Raw genomic sequence first — 18,858 nt, 5'->3', positions numbered from 1 at the left:
AAAGGATAACTGGACTGTGGTCTGAGGAAAGGTCATCTATAGATTCGATGATGGTCCGGGAACAGGAAATTTGGGAGGTGATAAATATGTCTAGGATATCTGGATATCGTTTCTTGAGAGATGTAGGCCAATAAGTAGGACTCATGGGCGTGAGGATAGAATAATTATTGGAGGTAGAGACTCTTCCTTCATAATTTAAAATTTATTTTTCGTTACTCCCTGTGTTTCATCTTTTCCTGTTACAATTCACATTTTATTTTTAAACCTCTACTTTAATATTCATTTTAAGTTGTGTGATTTATTTATACATATAGTTTGATTATTTCTAATATAATTACTATAATTATTAATAATATAATTACCAGGTTAGTGTTTCATAATGAAAGTCAATAGTATTATTCCATTAATACAAGTACACAAACTATAAAGTACAAGCACTAATATATTTTGTTTCATGGTGCGGACGGCTATTAGTGATATTAGATGAGTTTAAAAGTAAAAAATTATCTGGTAGAATTGTATTAGTCAGTAAAATTGAAGCAAATACAGACTACAAGATTAATAGTATTAGTTTCTACTTTATTATGAAACAGGGCACAGGTGATGAAGATCAATATTTATTTGAATATCGTAAAAATTAAAATTAAAAATAAATCAAATTATTCTATCACCTGTAATGTGGTCGTCTTGGACTCTGTTTCAAAATAAAGTACAAACTAATACTATTATTCTTGTCGATTTAACTTACAATACAATACAATTACATTGAATGACAATAGTAACTTGTACTTTAGTACTTTTTAACTCCTGTAATATCACTAATAGTCCTCCCTATTATGAAAAATAAATAAGCATTAGTGTAATTACCACGTTGTTTCGATACTTGTATTTTGAACTAATACTATTAGCTTTCATTATAAAACAGGGCCCTGGAAGTGCTGTCTGCAGCAGTACCGATAAGAGTGGATTTTTTTATTTATCTGTATGTCAGTAAATCCCAGAACCAGGATAAACCGCTTTTCCGGTAGCTAATAAAAATTATGTAATTAATTTAATGTATTGTAAATTAACTCTTGGTTTAGTAGTTCTGAAGCCTCAAGGGTTTAAAATCAATTTGCGTATTTGCCGGATTGTAGCTTGAATTATCGCCCAATATAAGAAGCATTACCTTTTGCGTTTAGATGCTAAGAAAGATTTGCAGTTCTGAGATTTATTAAATAAAATGTAGCACGAAATATTTATATTGGTTGCCCGACTCCCGGTATTTGCGTGACTTAGTAATTGATATGGACGGGTAAAAGTATTGAATTTAATTATTAGAGAATTGGAAAAGTATTTCGGGATAGCTCGATGCTGAGATCGATTGGTAAAGAAAATTGTTTTAAGCCCGATCTTGTATTAATTTCATTCACTGATTCACGACTGAAATAAATTCAATTAATGTGTACAGTTATACGACTGTGAACAAATATATGGCAAATTAAGTGGGCGCGGTTTAATCCATTATGAATACATGAAATACATTTCGTTTAAATTCGGTTTGTATGTGTGGAAATGCTTTTAGTGGTGGCGGATTTTAGCCACGTGGCTACTTCATCAGTATACGCTATTAAATTAAATCCAGTGTATGAGAATTTATTGTTTCATTCCTGATGTATAATTTAATTATGTGATGCAGTGAAAATAATCTTAAAGGAACCCCTACGCCTAAAAAAAAATTCTTGAAATAAAAAGAATAATTCAGGCAAAAATGAATTTATAATTTTTATCGTCTAATGTTTATCTGTGTAAATTACATTGGGAAATGACATATTTTTTTTGTTTTTTTTAAAGTAAATATAGTACTTACTTTTTTCTTTAAGCCTGATTATATATAATTGATTTATATAATAAAATGAAGATCAACTAGTTTATAAAATCACTTTAATTTTTTACAAGTTTCACCAACAAAGAACACAGTTTTCACCAAAATTGTCAACAGTTTAGTCCAGGGAAATTTCTAATACGAAACTAATTCTTTGTTAACTAAGACTGTTTTAATTTAAATAAGTGTTCCACACTGTCTAATGTTCAAGAATATTTGATTAATTCAACAATTAATCTGATAATAATAGAGATTAAATTAAATTAAATCTGTATCGTAACAATCCATGGAGGGTCAGGGGTGGAGTACTTAGTAACGAGGTACTGTTTGTTACTAGACCAATGGTTTTGGAAGGAGGTGAGTTAGTCAGAATAACGCTCGACCGTCAGATTTTCACTCAATTAAAGGTAAGGTTTATGAGTCTGGATGGACCCCGAGGGCACGCGAACACACAGGCCTGTCTTATGGTTACTGTGAAACAGATAATAATTATCTTCCAAAGCCGGATTCGAATCGGTTCTTGGAGTTAGTAGCACATTGTGTTTTACCAATGAACTACGATTTATCAATTAAAAATTAAAAATGTCAACTTTATCAAAAAGTGGCTTTTTTTATAACTCACCTTTTTTTCGAAATCTAGAAAACCAAATTATAGCTCTACAGCTGGAGGAAAAGATACTAATTTTTAAAAAAATCAAAAATAAATAAAAGACCTGTTGCTGATTTACTCGAGTCGCTAAACGCTTCAAAATGTCCCTTCCATCTATCCCTTCAGTGAAGAGGTTTAGAGATGTTCGGATAACCACGACACGATAGATAGAAACATCAAATTTAGTATGAAGATACATTATGGTATAATAATTAATAATGGCCGAGGAGCTTTATAAAATGTTAGTAAAAAAATATAATTTTTCGAAAATATTTATTTAAAAATTTGATATGTGATGAGTCGTATTTCTTATCATTGATATTTTAGATTAGATATCAGCTCATCTAGTTTTTCTCAAAATTAAGATAAATTGAGGTAAATTCATGATATATTAAGTTAAAGCTGAGGCAAATTAAAAATAAATAAATATATAAATCTATTATTAGTAAAATTAGCAACTGGTCCATAATATTTTTTTGGTATTACATAACGCACCTTTATACCGAATTTGATGACTTTATCCGGAATGTCACGGTACATTCCTATAGTGGATTCGCTCAATGCCTCGTGAAAGTAACTAGACTGATTTTTTTTTAGATGACAAGAATTAGGTTTTTAAATAAAATGATATCTTCGTGAAAATAATTTTGTTTTTATCTAAAAATAGTTTATTTTATTTATTTTTTTTTGGTGAATTTTAAATTATATTTTAATGACTAATAACGATATTCTAAATACATAAGTTAGGTACACTTTGAACTATATATAAAAACATCCAATAACTTTGTAAAATCCTCGCTGATACGTCCCCTATTATCCTCAGGTATAAATTTCCATAAGTCCCCTACCGTGATACCGTACCCCCTCCTCTGCCTTTTACCGATCCTGAAGCGATAAAGTGATAGCTAGGACTACCTTCCGCTATCTCTCACATCTCGATATCCTTCGACAAAATCGATTCCAATAACGGCCTCCTCACTCTAACTGCAGATCAAGCGAGCGCTCTCCGTGTCGGCGTTCTCAATGTTAAATATTCTTCATTGTTCAACTGATCCTATATCCGATCGATACCTATATCGTTGTAGTACATTAAATGAGGGATGCTCAGACGAGGTGTCAAAATGTTTCTCATATTCAATTATCTAGGGACTTATTTGATATGGGGTTTTGCGATGTGGATTATTCAGTATTTTATTTTTTTGTATTAGTATGTTTCATATCGAAATATTTAAAGCTCTGGTGTGGAAGCGTACTGAGGAAGAGCAAGAACCAAGGAGGAGATCACAGGTGCGTATCAGCAGTGAGGCAACCACGCATTTGTAAATAACAACGAGCGGAGAAAGTAGAGCGCTTTGCCAATCATCCGGGCAAAATGAGGAGCGTTAATAAAAGAAGAGATGTAGAAAGGCAGAATGAAGTAATGCTTGCCTACTACCAAGGTAAAACTTATCACCAACGACTGAATGAAACCCTTTTTTTGTGTAAGTACTTTTGGTAGGGTATGAAGCATCCAGGAGACCATGAGCAGTTGCGCGATTTGTACGCTATGCATCGCAAGTGCATGGTTAAGGTCAATTTTAATTGTATCAACTTCTTGAATTCTGCTACAAAATATCTGACTGATACAGCCTTACGCATCTCTACTTTTTACTTCGAAAACTCCAGTTTCGCTCCTGTCAAGTAACCAATAGTTCATCGTATGTCAGTTATATAACTTTATGTCCCTTTTTAATAAAACTTGAGGAAGAGACTCTTTCAGGAATCCTTACAAAGGCTGTTCAACCGATTTCCTTTCTCCTACTCTTTGCAACTTTTAATCATTCCCTCTCTGACCTTTTCCTTGTATTACCTCCTTTAATTTTATTCAAGGAAATTAGATATCAGTCTTTACATGATGTAATTTAGATGAGATATTGCAGATTAGATGAATATATAAAGTATGTTTTATATTTTTATTGTGAAGTATATTTTAATACAAATGTATTGTTAGTTCTAACTCTCGTGAGTTTGTCAATCCGCGAAAATATTCATACTACTTTTAAGAGTTTTATTTAGGACCTTGATATCAGTATTAGCCCTTATTCACTGACAGGTTTCGTTAAGTCTCAAGCATTGTTATATGATTACAATGACCATTAAAATTTGAAGTTGTATAGTAGCTACATAATAAAATCTTTTGGATGATAATTATTATCCCTTTTTACATGGACTTAAAATGTGACAATAACTACTTTGAATATTCAATTTATTACTGAATAAGTAAATGTAATAAATCAGGTTTTATTTTTATAGCTTGGATGTGAATCTAATCAACTGATTTTCCTTTAAATTTGTCTCTGCATTATTCCCTCCTAATATGGATGTGCATAATTGGTATGCAGTGAAATAATTTAAAAGTAGGAACTGTTTACCATTTTTATTTCTCGATAATTTGATGCTTTATAAAGTTAATTTATATATCATGTATTAATAGTCGCAACATTTATTTTGAGATCACTGAGTATTTAAGGTTTATACTTGCGTTTCAATTTTAGAGAGGGGTAAGATTGATAGGCTCTATTTTATAGTACATTACATTAGGAAAGCTCCCACTGTGAATGGGTACGATTCATTCATATTGTTCTTGAAAAAGAAAAAAAAAACCAGTTTTACTGTTTGTTTAACCTGTCTAAGGTTTTATTTTTTTTTTTTTATTTTTTTTTTTTTTTTACTCACATGGCCTTACGGAAAAAAAATAATTCAGTATAATTTTCTAATTTAAAATTTTATTGCTCTTCTTAAATTTAGCGTGTATTTGTTGCATGCTCTTGTCCTAGGAACCGCTCAGAACAATTAAATCATTTACGATCTTCAAAATCAACTTATCAAAAATCAAAGAAAATTAAACTTTCAAAATTTTCCCATGTATTTAAAATTATTCATTTACTAGAAATTATGTTAATTATTATATAGAACTACTTGTAAACTATGATTTATTAGGATAAAAGTACTTCCTGCGGACAATTTGTTTTTTTTATCCTTCTAGTTGTCACACTTTTTTTATTTCACTTTAAGCTTATAAACTTTTTAACATGAAGAAATTTAAAGAGATGATGAATAAAAACATATAAATATATTACTTTCACGTCGTTTTCCAATGTTTCTCGATTCAAGTTTCAAATGAATGCATCGAAGGCGTAATAGGATAGTCGCCCAAATCTGGATTTAGTAGGGTGGGTTGCTGGGAAGGATTGCCTTCTCTTATTTTTAGTGTTATGATCTCCTCTTGTGAGATTCTATCATGTCCTTCATTGACCCATATACTGGCAATAAGCGTCTGTTTTAAAGCTGAGATGTAAAGATGTAAAGCTACTCTAGGTTGGAAAAGGTGGGTATCACGTCGTTTTCCTAATTTTAGTCACTAAATTAGGGAAACTAGTAAATAATATTTATCAGAAGATGTATTTTGCCGCTGCAAAGCAGTATATTCGGTGAGTAATTCTTAAAAAATAAAGTTTATCTCTCTGAATCCAAGTGATTTGATGTTATGAAAAAAACATAATATTTTCATTCTATTTACTGAAAGCCTTCAGTCAATTTTGGTCTTATATTTAAATTATATTTCAAAATTTAAGAATAAAAAATATTATAAACTATTCATTGAATGTTAACGTTTCTGTCCGATTTTTTGGTCTACTTTCGGGCTGTAATGGCAGTATATAAAAAAAATTAAAACTTTTATACCCTTAAATGTACTTATTTTTAGAATTTTCATTCCTTTTTTTTTGCTTAATTTTTATGTTCACTCGAACATTATCTTAGTTATAATTTTCTTTTATTACTTTTTTGAAAGAATTGATTATTATCGTCTCATATTCTTCCTTCCTTATACCATCATACCTTGGTGGCATATAAGTTAAATTAATGCTATAAACACCCTTGCCTCTCAGTTATCAGCCAGAATTAGTTCTCAATTAGATTAACTAGAATGTTACAGCGGGCGATATCTTAAGTAATTAGAAACAGCAAAGTTATCTGCATTGCTAATACCCTCCGGTAGAGAGTGCACCCACCTACAGAGGGAATGGATGAGTAAAAAAGTGGCAAAGTGCTCTTCAAAGATGCCTCTGCAATGAGCCGCTCGTTAGTTTTACATAATTTATAAAGACGACGACAAGATGACTTTTATGGCGTACTCTCCACAATTCGCATAACCTGGACTACAACTCTGCCAAGTAATTCAAATAGTTTCATCCTATTTTTTATTTATTATATTCCTTGAACAATTTAGGTGAAGTTAGAAAAAAAAATTACGTTGGGAAAAAAGATTTATGGAACCATTCTATAACAACAGATTTGGTAAACTTCAACCATACTTCCATACTGTATGGTTCCATATCTGTTCAATTGTTTACCAGAAGAACTAATAGATATATCAATCACAATGAAAACTGAAAAAAAAAATATATGACTGAGTAGTTTCTTAATTCTATGATTCTCAATAACTGATTTTGATTCACCATATGACCATATTAGTAGTTTTTCTTAACTCCGTTTAATGGATCATTATATCAACTAATAATTAAAAATAACTATATATCAATGTGTGTGTTTAATATGTATATTATTTATTTATATATACTTATATCCATATTTTTATAGTATTCTTCTATCATTTTGTTTTATTGTATCCTTTAGCTGGACCTTTAGTTTCTATTTTATATTAAATATCATGTTATATATTCTATATATTATTTGTAGTATAATGTATGTTTTATTCTTTTTTATTTTTAATTATGAGAGATAGTTGTTCGTGGATGACGTACGAGGAAAAGATGGTTGGGGTGCGGTCAAATTGAATCACAAATAAGTTGGTGTTACTTATTTAATTGTTCCAACGTTTCGGCTAGAGTTTCTAGCCTTCTTCAGGGCTAATATAAAATAAAAAATAAACAGAATAACACAAAATGAATAATTCTACAGAATATAATTAATAATTAATATAACAATTATTATGGTTATAACAATTATTATGGTTACATGTATTTTCTTTCTTTCAATTTTCTTTTTCTTTCCATATTTCAATTATTAAATTATTAATAACTAATATGTCCATAGTTCTTTGCATTATATAACTTCATTTTTACTTTATTTCCTCAATTATGTCATTTTACCCAATTTTTCAATTACCTATGTATACATTTTATTTCCCACTTCTCTCATCACTTCATTTTGTTAATTCTATTCTGTAAAATTATTCATTTTATGTCATTCTGTTTATATTTTATTTTTTATTTTCTATAGTTATTGTGGTTGTTATCTTGTTATATTCTTAGCCCTGAAGAAGGCTAGAAACTTTAGCCGAAACGTTGGAACAATTAAATAGGTACGCCAACTTATTTGTGTTTCAATTTTACCGTACCCCCAACCATATTCTCCTCGTATTCTTTTATATATATATATATTCGTATATTTTATATTGTATACTTATTTTTAATTAATAGTTATTTTATTACGAATTTATTGGTACATTATTATTAATTCACTAATTGTAAATTTGAATCATTAGTAAACACTTCATAAGTTCTTTCAATTATTTTTTTTTCTTTATTTTCATCATAGTATTCGGGTAATTTAATAATTAGTTTTATCGCTAGAAATTGATACCTGTACTTTTCTAGCTTATAAATCGAAGTAGCCTCAACATTGCCCTAATAATCAAAAGTGTAACTGATTAATTTCATTTACGTCTATCATTGCTATATGTTATTTTGGCACCAACCTACAGATGTTGTCTGGTCGGATATTGGGTGTACTTCTTTGAATAAATATTAATTAAATTATATAAATTAATTAGTATATTAATATATTATATATATAAAACCTAAGTCAAGTTAATTAACCGAAACTCAGTGCTCTTTAATTTTCATAATTAAAATTTAAACCATGAAATACAGCGGCACAGCATGAAATTTACTACCGGGATGATTTATTTCCTTTGCAAAGTGCTCGTGTTTCGGTAATACGAGGTAACTCACAGTTTTGCAGCAGGCGTAAGAGCATAATTTAATTTTAATAATTAACAAAGAAAAAAAGGGTAAAGTATATATAATTGGAACGTAATACAGTCAAATACATTTTTACATTAAATTCACTTTTAACTTAACTTTCCTTCTTGAATAATTAACAATAGTAATTGCTTTTTTGATCATCAATAACCCTATGCTCTATTAAAACATTATTCTAGCTAAATCTGTCATTAAATAAATAGAATTTAACTTTTCATAAAAAACAGGAAACTGTTCATCGATTTCGACTTATACAACACTTGTGGACTAACGGTCTAAACTTCCAACTTATTACAGAAGACTCATTTATATGACTATAATAAGTCCTATCTGTACTTACGGAGTTAAGCTTTGGGCTTCACTAAACCATCTATTTCCTCTTGTATGCAGTATTAACAATCCAAAATCCTTCCTTAATTCCTTGTTTTGTCAAAAGTCATGTCATCCATCAGGACCTCAATGTTCCATATGTTATTGGAGTTGTATCAATGGCTCGATTCTCCACATGTATGCATCATGCTATTGTATAACTAACATCAAATTTATATGTTGTATTAATTTTAATACAGTTGTAAATATCAATAAATAAATTTTTTAAAAATAATTATTGATATAATAAAAACGGATTGTACGGCCCTTTAAAATCTAACTCACTGAATTATCGGTGCCTCCTGTCTCAAAAACTTTTGAACAAAAAATACTTATATTGTTGAAATTATTAATGGTAGTTCTCCTTATACTATAGATAAAGTTTGATTTTAAAACACTCAAAATCTAAAAAATTCTAATATCTTAAAACGATTAGTTTTTTGAATACTTAGAGAACTATATTATGTATATAAATAATTGACAAATATGAAGAAGATGGTCATGGTTGTGGGTAAAAAAGAACTATAACAACTATATACTTTCCGATTGAGAGCTTCATCGGGGCAAGTTAATATCTTGGGGGACTTTTTCTGACGAAACTGCTAAACAGACTTAAACATCTTTGATGTAGTGTGGAGCGAAACGTTAAAAAATATAAAAAATAAATAGTTGTTAACTATTTTAGTTTTTTTTTACCGCTACACTCAGCTTCTTCATATTAGAAAACTATTATTTGGAATGAAATTACATGTAATCGGACCATTATTTGTAAAGATTTAGCCTTTGAATTCATTTTTATTTTTGAATTTCAATACACGTTTTTATTTATTGCTATTTACAAGCTATTTACAATCTCTAATGACATTTTACATTAGCTGGTCTTGTGGCCATCTTCTTTTCAGGCGCCTCGGAGGATTGTCAGGAATAGAAGAGGATGCAAGGTTAGAAACTAGGCGGTTTGAGTGGATAGGGAGTTTATAATGGAAGGAGTGATATCTGGTTCGGGTTAGATCGGTTACATAGGGAACATTAAGGTCTTTTTGTATGATTTTATTTGTGACAAAGTAAGGAGCATTGAGGATTTTACGAAGGATTTTGGATTGTAAGCTCAACCCCATATGTCCAGATTGGCCTTATTACAGTCATGTAGATCAGTTTTTTGTAATGTATTGGAAGTTTAGAACGTTTGTCCAGTAAGTGCTGTAGTCGAAATCGACGTGCAGTTTCCTGTCTTTTCAGTCTTGTGTGAGGATGTATTAAATGTAAAAAATTATTTTTAATGATAAGGTGATAACAGATTCCTAACCTGTTGAAGATAGATTCTGTCATAAATGATGTTTATAAGTGTAAAAGGAGATTATTTTTATGAACCAAGACTTCCATTGGAGTCCTATACTGCCTAACCATGGTTTGGGGGTTAAAGTTTTTCATTTTGTGGGACCGCTATTCAATAAAAAAAGTCAACGCCCTAGGCCGGATTCGAACCGGCACCGCTAATAGACATCAAATTGGTAATACTGTGTCTTAACCACTAAGCTACGGGCGGCCCTTTATATAAAGTTAAGAAAGTAAATAATCAATTTAAAAACATTATTTGAAACTGCTATATTATTTTAATATTTAATTTCTTTTAAAGATATGACATGGGCTATTAGCCTGCAGAAAATATTTTAACAGCAATATTTAAAGCTGTCTCCTTAAAAATGCCTCGAGGGTCGAAACGTTGGAGAGTTTCTGAAAATAAAAGTTGAGAGTATATTTGGATCAAAATTGTGTTTTAATAATGAAATAAACCATTTTCAAACAATCATTATAATAAATCATTAATCTAAAATCATTTAAATTGGACTACTTTCGGCTAAGATTAATACTTAAGATTTATTTTTATTTTGTAAATAATAACCTGGTTAGGTTTAACGCTATTGAAATTTTCGATTTATTCAGTAGGAAGGGAGGTTTGATGAAAATTAAAAAGAAGAGGGAGAAATCAATTACACCGTCCTTAGGATGCTGATGCTCCCCGTTGGTTAAATCATAGTTTTAAAGAATATTCACTGTTTTAACCAATAAAGAATGTTTTAAAGAATAAACAACTTAGCGTTGGACAAACAATTTGAACTTGACATATTATTGAACACTTGAAGATTGAAGGTCAACTGGAAATGGTATTGGAAATAAAATAGAATGCAGTATCTCCGGATGTCACTGATTCGTTGGATAGGATTTGGCAGGAGGGACTCTACCATCTTATTCTTCTCTCGTTCCTTCATGATAGATTTTGGTTTTCTTTCCGACGAGTATAAGAATATTTTAACTTTAGTTTTCCTCAATAGGAAAAGTTTTAGGGTCAGTTTTAAGAAGAGAAATCCCGATCATCAACTTCGATATATAAATATTATAGTACAATAACTGATTAACATATGTTCAGTTAAAGTAACCATTGAACTCAGAAGATTTACCACAAATTACTGTATAAAAATCAAATTTTTTAAAAATTTATTTAGTTAATGTGATTATCAACTGTATAAATAATAAATAAAATATGTAAATATGTTGTATGTTCCATTTACACTTGAAAATCTTGGGAAGGAACCACCCATTGGTGGTACTTCAAGCATTAATTTAAATTAGAAGGTCCCGTGACCATCTTATTTTCAGACGTCTCGGAGGATTATCCTTTGTTAAGGATAAGTGATAAAGAAATAATGGGTTAGGAGTTTGGAATGAAAAGACGCATATCTGTTATATATTAATCTGCAACGAATGAGGTGTTAAGGTGTTTGTGGATGAGCTTATTTGTAACGTAATAAGGTGCATCAAGGATTTTACGTAGGATTTTGGATTGTAAGGATTGGATGCGGGAAGAATTTGATGGTTTGGTAGAGCCCCAAAGCTCAATTTCATATGTCCAAATTGGTCTGATTATCGTAGTGTATAATAATTTTTGTAGTGAATGGGTAGTTTAGAGCGTTTGTCAAGGTGTTGTAGTAATGGAAATCTACGAACAGTTTCTTGTCGTTTCAGTCTTGTATGTGGATTCTATATCTTCTTGTCTCTTGTGTAGAGGTTTACGACGGAGAGTAAAGGTGATCTGGTGGGATTTGTCAGGATTTATTTTGATTCTCCAGTTTTGACACCATTCTTCAATGGATGTTATGTGTGTCTGTAGTGTTTTTGATGCATTAGTAGGGTCGTTGTTTACAGACAGTATACCTGTGTCTTCAGCGTATGTTGTTAGCACTGTGTTAGGGTGATTTGGCATGTCAGAAAAATCGAATTAAAATTCCAAAAAATCTTTGTGAATTTTGGAAGTGAACATGTACTGATGGGCCTCTGTATATAACATTGTCAGTATATTTGTTTTATCCACAAATTTAGTATGTCTAATTGGAATTTTGCACGCTTGGCTTTTATAGAAAGATGTAGTTCTCTATCAAAATTAAATTTTACTTCTTATATTTAAAAAAAATATTCTGATTAACATTTAATTTCCGAAATAATGAAATATGTAAAAATACTTCCTACGGAGTTTTTTTTATTTTTATAAAAACTCCTTTCTTAATTTTAACAACTTATCCCCATTATTAGATTATCTGATCTCTGTGATTACACAATTCTATTAAACATTATATTTTTATTTATTTAATACCAGATTGGCCTAATATAATTGATATAACAGTAACATTATTCAACAATTTATTATGGAGGGAGAGAGTATAATCTCGTACAAAAGAGACTCTTAACTTAATTTACATAATGTTATAAATAAAAAAAAATTAGATAAAATAAATAGATAAAAATAATAATTCTTAATAAGAGAGAAAAGTAAAGCTAATAACAAAAATAACGTCATCCGTAGACCCAATAAAAAAAACAATTTCCCTCTTATGGAAAATTAAAACAAGGTAAACATTATATTAACTATTTTTTAAATACAACTAAAATGTTCTGACCGTATTATCTTATAATTAACTTCACCCGTTTCCCAATTTAAATCTTGTCTACATTAATTATCATATATTATGGCAATTTTTTGTTTAATGTTGAAGACCTGGAAATGTGATACTCAATATAGACCAAATATCATTATCAATCTCTTTTTTAAATAATTCCTTTTTCGTAGAACTGAGTCACTAGGACTAGGAATCCTGGGATTTTAGAAGCTACTTCATTTTTCTCGCATTATTGATAACCTCTTTCCTAATAGTTAGCGCCTAATCCGACCGAGTGAGCCATGAATTACCAACCCACGCATCTCGGGTAGAGTATGATTGATGGAGTGGAGAGTACGGAAATGGGATTTAAGTGTTGGTTTACAAGGAGGTTTCCATGCCTCCTGAAAATAATTTAATGTTGACTTAGAAAATTACTGTTCCTAGTAAGTTATTTCTCTTTCTAACAAGAGTCGTACTTTGTGCCAAAATGATTTAGGGATGATTTTTCTCAACTTATACTAAAATATTAAAAGTGTATAAATTACACCCATAATTTACAAGAAATAGCCAATTGCTTCGTGAATTTCAGATAAGATTGATGGAAGACTTTATAAAAAAAAAAGGTTTACAAAATCTCAAAGGTGTAGTAACTTACAAAATTGGAAATCCAACTATACCTCGAAGACTGAAGACTACGTTGCTCCAAGAGATCTTGCTATGAACTCTTTTTCTATCTATTTTTATTATTATAATTGCTATTATTTATTTTCCCTCCTATTTCTCAAATTATTTTTCTATATAAGTCAATTATTTATTTCAATAATTCTTTAAATATTATTTGTTTTTGTAGTTAACTTTTTTCTCTAAATGATTTAATTATATAACTGTTATTATTTATGTTTGTAATTTATCTCTGTTGTTCATGATTTAACTTTATTATTCAATTTTTATAGCGTTATAAACAGTTCGGTGTATCTACTGTTTAAACTATATTCACATTAACAAATATTTAAAAAAATGGTCAAACTATTGTTATTATAATATCATAAGATAAAAATAAGAACTTAATTATAAAAATAGATAATTATTCAATTATATAAATAGGTTAATTTAGGTGTGCCTTCTTTTGAAACTATAATCCCTATTAAAAAATGTAATAAAAAAAGTCAAACTATTATTATGACAATGTAAGGCTATGTATAATAGCCTACATAAAAGGATATGTATATGCCGATCTAGTAATATACATAAACTGTTTATAATTTAAGATGAAAAAAAAAATATATACAATTAATAATACCGTTGATCTTACTATCGGATCTCATATTATTAAAGTGTGGAATTTCTCCTCTTTACTCAATTGAGAACCAATTCCTCAAATGAATCCTCCATATAAGGACCTCCAATCTATGATGTGATGTTAACCATTACCCCTCGGTATTCTGCTCCAGGTTGATGCAATATAAAAACAATTCCAGATCAATCAGATATCCCGAGGGAATATTGTCTCTTCTTCATTTCCCAGCTGGTGGAGGAAATTGAAAATCGCCATCTACTCCTTTCTCTTGTCCGGTCGACTTTGGGTGAAAAGTCGGTATTCGCACTTTGGCCTGAGTACGTGGAACTAACAGAGAGAAACCTAAAAAAAAAAAAAAAAAAAAATACATTCTCACATTCATTACTTGAAAGAAAAAATGGTGATTTGAAATTTTTATTTTCAAAGGTTTTTTAATATATAAACTGGTGGACAAAAACTTCAGAACAATTTATATTAGGTAACAGAATGGACGAGAAATATAATGCATTTTTGCGTAATATACATATAATGAAAAGAAGATAAATAAAAAAATTGAGTTGTTTTGAAAACTTGCAAGTATAATCTCAAGTTTTACATAAATCTAGTGTCTGTAAACATTTAATCTACAGTGTATTTATATTTTGTAGAATTAAACTATCGAAACTCAACCCAATTGACGTGACCAATTAACGTTTCGGAATTCAGTTAAAACAAATAGCCTCATTTTAAATATAAGTTTTATAAGCCCTTCTCAGTAACACGATTTTTTTTTTATTTTTAGGCAAAAAATATGCTTAATAGAAGATTTAAATAGTTGTAAGACAATATTGGTATCGCTATGGATATAATTATGAGACTAAGCAAAAAGAGAAATTATGCAATAACAATTAAGATAAAAAAATAAGACTTCATTGCTAGTTATATCTGAGGACGGTGTAATGGGCCCTTAACGGTTCTTAGCAACAAAAAAGAATTTAAGAAAAATATAAAAAATTTTCAGGCATATTTAATTTGGTAAATCAAACTGTTTTGATTAATATTAAAGAAATATTCGGTAAATAAACATTCACCCAAATTTATCAAGCTGTCCAACATCCTGAGAAGTTTGGGGAAATCCTGGAAACAACAACACGAATGCATCATAAATTTTTTGTATATATAAATGAAAATTTTAAAATTAGATTTGAGTAACTCACATCTGAATCAGATGAGTAGCTTTTTTTCGTTTTAATAATTTTAAATATGAATTAATTTTTATTTATTTTAATTGTATGAAATGTAAATAACATATCCAGAAATATTGCCTAGTACCGTGTATTATTAATTGATACAAATGACTTTTAATTTATTACTCTTGTGGAATGTGAATATTTGTATGTAGATGTAAGCTATTTATTTTAATAGCTGCCTCTATTCGTTTGGATTGCTTCCAAAACACATAAACATATTATTATATAAACAATATAATTTTCATATTGTAATAACGTTTGAAATCTAAAACAGGCGGTTTAAATATCTTCTATGAGTGTCTATGTTAATGGTGTATTAACATAGAACTTAAAGGCTTCGTTGTGGTTAGAATCCTATGCTTAAATAAAGATAATGTTTGGAAATAAAATGTAAGAAAATATAACAAAGTTAACTCAAAAGGCGGGTGAGTAAATTTAGCTTACAAGTAATATACTTTCCATGTACCCGAGCCATAATACATCAAACGAAAATTATCAGCATGATAAGTGCTTTGGCTGCTCAAGCAGTTGATGCTAGGTAATTATTTTATTCATATTTCTAAGGTAACTCGATTTATAGAAAAAGTTCTTGTGACCTTTATTTATTGGTACAAGGGTGGTTAAATTCAATTATTGGTTCTTTTGTTTTCTTGCCCTTAAAATCGCGATTCTCTTCTATTATTTATGCGTTATCTTTTATGGAATTGAAGCAACAAAAAAATAATAAGCTATTAATGGTACTAAGATATTCCATTTCTGTAATGTAAAGTATATTGGATTGTAGTTATTATACGTATCACACCGTTATGGGCAACAGGTAATAGTGATGAATGATCACATTCTTACTAAAATAAAATAAAACAAGAATTAAAAATAAATAAAATAAATGAAAAAAAGTCCATAAATATAAATAAAATCTCTCTTAAAATATTTACAAACAGAAAGATAAAGAAAATGAATATAATCAAACTTTGTGGATGAAAAAATAAAATAATAATAGAAATAAAAGAATCTCTAGTCATATTTACACTTCTATATACAATATTTACACAATCGACCTGAGGATCCCTGAGCCCACTCTATCCCCCACGTGTGGGTAGAGCAGAGCTCATAAGATCCCAGCGCATCCATCTCGCTGCATCTAATATTGTCTCGACTACATTAGCATCACTTGGACGTCATCCACGGATCCTCTTAAACAATCCAAACTATAAAATTACAAAATGAATCTAAATTATTCTAAAACAATCGCACAGGTATTATTTAATTTGGTAATAAAATTTTGTATTTAGACAATCACATATAAAATTATAACGAATTTAGAGCTTAACATTAACGCACCCTAAAAAAATGTTACTTACAAGAAATAATACATATCCTTTATTAACTTCAAATTTGTGTTGGAAGTGAAAGCTCAAGTAATTATTTTTTAATATAGGCAGAAACCAGCATTTGCTGTTATCCCGCAATGCATTTCAATCTTGCTGGTTTAGTGTCGTTAAACGCCGTAGTTCGGACATTCTTTGCTGACATACGGGGTATAAGAAGGCCGGATTTAACAAAATCATCAAGAAAATCGAGGTGTACCCCAGCACCTCGTCTACTTAAACAATATATACACTCAAAGAATTATGAATCTCAACCTGTCCTTAGAATGGAGCAATGCTCCAGTAAAAGAACAATTTTGTAAATATGTATATATATAAAAAAATTTCAACAATAAAATTTTTCTATAGGAGCTAGGAAAAAAAAAAATCATTAAGTTTTTTGAAGAGGAGTATATTCCACTATATACTGAAGATGACTGATAGTCATCAATACTACGTAGTTTGACTGCATGAAATAAAATCAGGAATTTTTCAATTCATGGCATTCTGAAATATGGTATTTTTAAAATAAACAGTATAATTAAAATACCTTTGTAAAAAAGAAACTAGAAAATAGCTTTTTCTTTCTTTTTTTTTTAATGTATTGTATATGACATCTACCCAATATGGAATTCATTTATTTTATACTCCTTACTTTGACTCTATGTAAGGAGATTTATTCTAAATTATTCCTTGCTTTAATTCGCAACAATCTCTTCAAGATCCTCCTTTAACATATTACTTCTACATGTATTGCAATATACTTTGATGTTTCTTTATTCAGTTTATTGTGCCACTAGACTTCTACTAAAAGCGAATATATTGCGCTCCCGTAAGAGGAAGAAGACACTTGAACAAATAGAATGCAGTAAGTGCCACCTGCTACAATGTTTGTGTTCTTTGTCCCAGCATAAAGGGATTTTTTTTGCTTATATGTCTCATCCATTTGGCATCCGTTTTTTCTGCTGAATTGATCCTGGACTTGAACTGTATGTTATCCTATGATTTCCATTGTTTTCAGTCACAATAGAAGTATGTAACAGACCTTTTGGGCATATGTATTACGAAATGATAAATGGTAAAAAATCGATAGTTGGACGAAAACGCACCGATTCATTGAATGGTATTACATACTATTTTTGTGAGTTATTATTTGTTAATGAATAACTTTGATTTGCTGGAATACTTTTTGCTAGATTAAATTTGTTTTACCTTTTTAGTTATGCAAATTGAATTAATATTCCTCTGTAAAATAATAACAATAATATCTTTCTTTTTATTATATGTTTCTATTGGTTTAACATACTCACACTATAGCTCAGCTCAGTAAAGAAAGGCATTAGTTTCATACCGACCATGAAATAGTTGATAAGCCTCGTTAATTACGTTATCAGTTATTAAATTATTCACGGTTACTACGAAGTAACTATTATTATATGAGTTTAAATTTTAAAAAATACTTATAATATCTTTATATAGTGACCGTGTTGGATCAGTGTTAGTAATTTTTGTTCTATTTTTTAGTGACACTTGACTGTTGTATTGTTCAAGGAAGCATGCAAGTACTTTTTTATTTTCTAATTTTAAGATTAACTACATTTAAATTAAAACAATCTTTTTTTCTGTTTTTTTTTATTAATCATTGGTTAGATTAGTTATAACTTATTAGTAATATTATGTACTCGATGTAAAATATAACCTATTATATTTTTATAATTTACCTGTAACTTATAGTTATATTTTTCTTACCTTATTTTAAACTTCTTAGCGACGTCTTAGGCTCTTCTTGTTCATTTTAAAATCTGTACTTGAAGCGTAAGACGTATTACTTACTCTTTTTTCATATTAAACATACGAGCATGTTCATGTCAGTTGAGGATGTGGTAATGAACGTATAACATTAAAAATAGAAAGCAGACATGAAATCGGCACCTCCTAGCGTCTAAAAGATTAAAGTACTGAGAATTTTAACTTCTTAAGGTATATAACATTACATTAAATTTAAGTTTTTACTATATTAATTGTTCGAAAACCTTTAATAAAATTAATTTGTACAATATGTCGTAAGACAGAATAGGAGCTCACCTCTGAGTTCAGGAAC

At 29.5% G+C, this 18,858-nt stretch overlaps 1 long non-coding RNA gene across 1 annotated transcript in view; it reads left to right on the top strand.

Annotated features, from left to right (window-relative positions):
- Positions 1 to 18,419, top strand: part of LOC106681284 (uncharacterized) — a 305,757-nt gene extending 287,338 nt beyond the window's left edge. The window contains exon 4 of the long non-coding RNA XR_010844250.1: positions 18,282 to 18,419. This is a non-coding gene — a long non-coding RNA (uncharacterized lncRNA). The remainder of the gene's footprint in view (positions 1 to 18,281) is intronic.
- Positions 18,420 to 18,858: the final 439 nt, after the last annotated feature.

Source organism: Halyomorpha halys, unplaced genomic scaffold (genome assembly GCF_000696795.3).
Source record: "Halyomorpha halys isolate HHAL.00 unplaced genomic scaffold, Hhal_1.1 Scaffold324.1, whole genome shotgun sequence".
NCBI classification, from domain to species: Eukaryota; Metazoa; Arthropoda; class Insecta; order Hemiptera; family Pentatomidae; genus Halyomorpha; species Halyomorpha halys.
The sequence above is the reverse complement of the archived record's forward strand: the minus strand, read 5'-3'. Positions and strand labels throughout refer to the sequence as shown.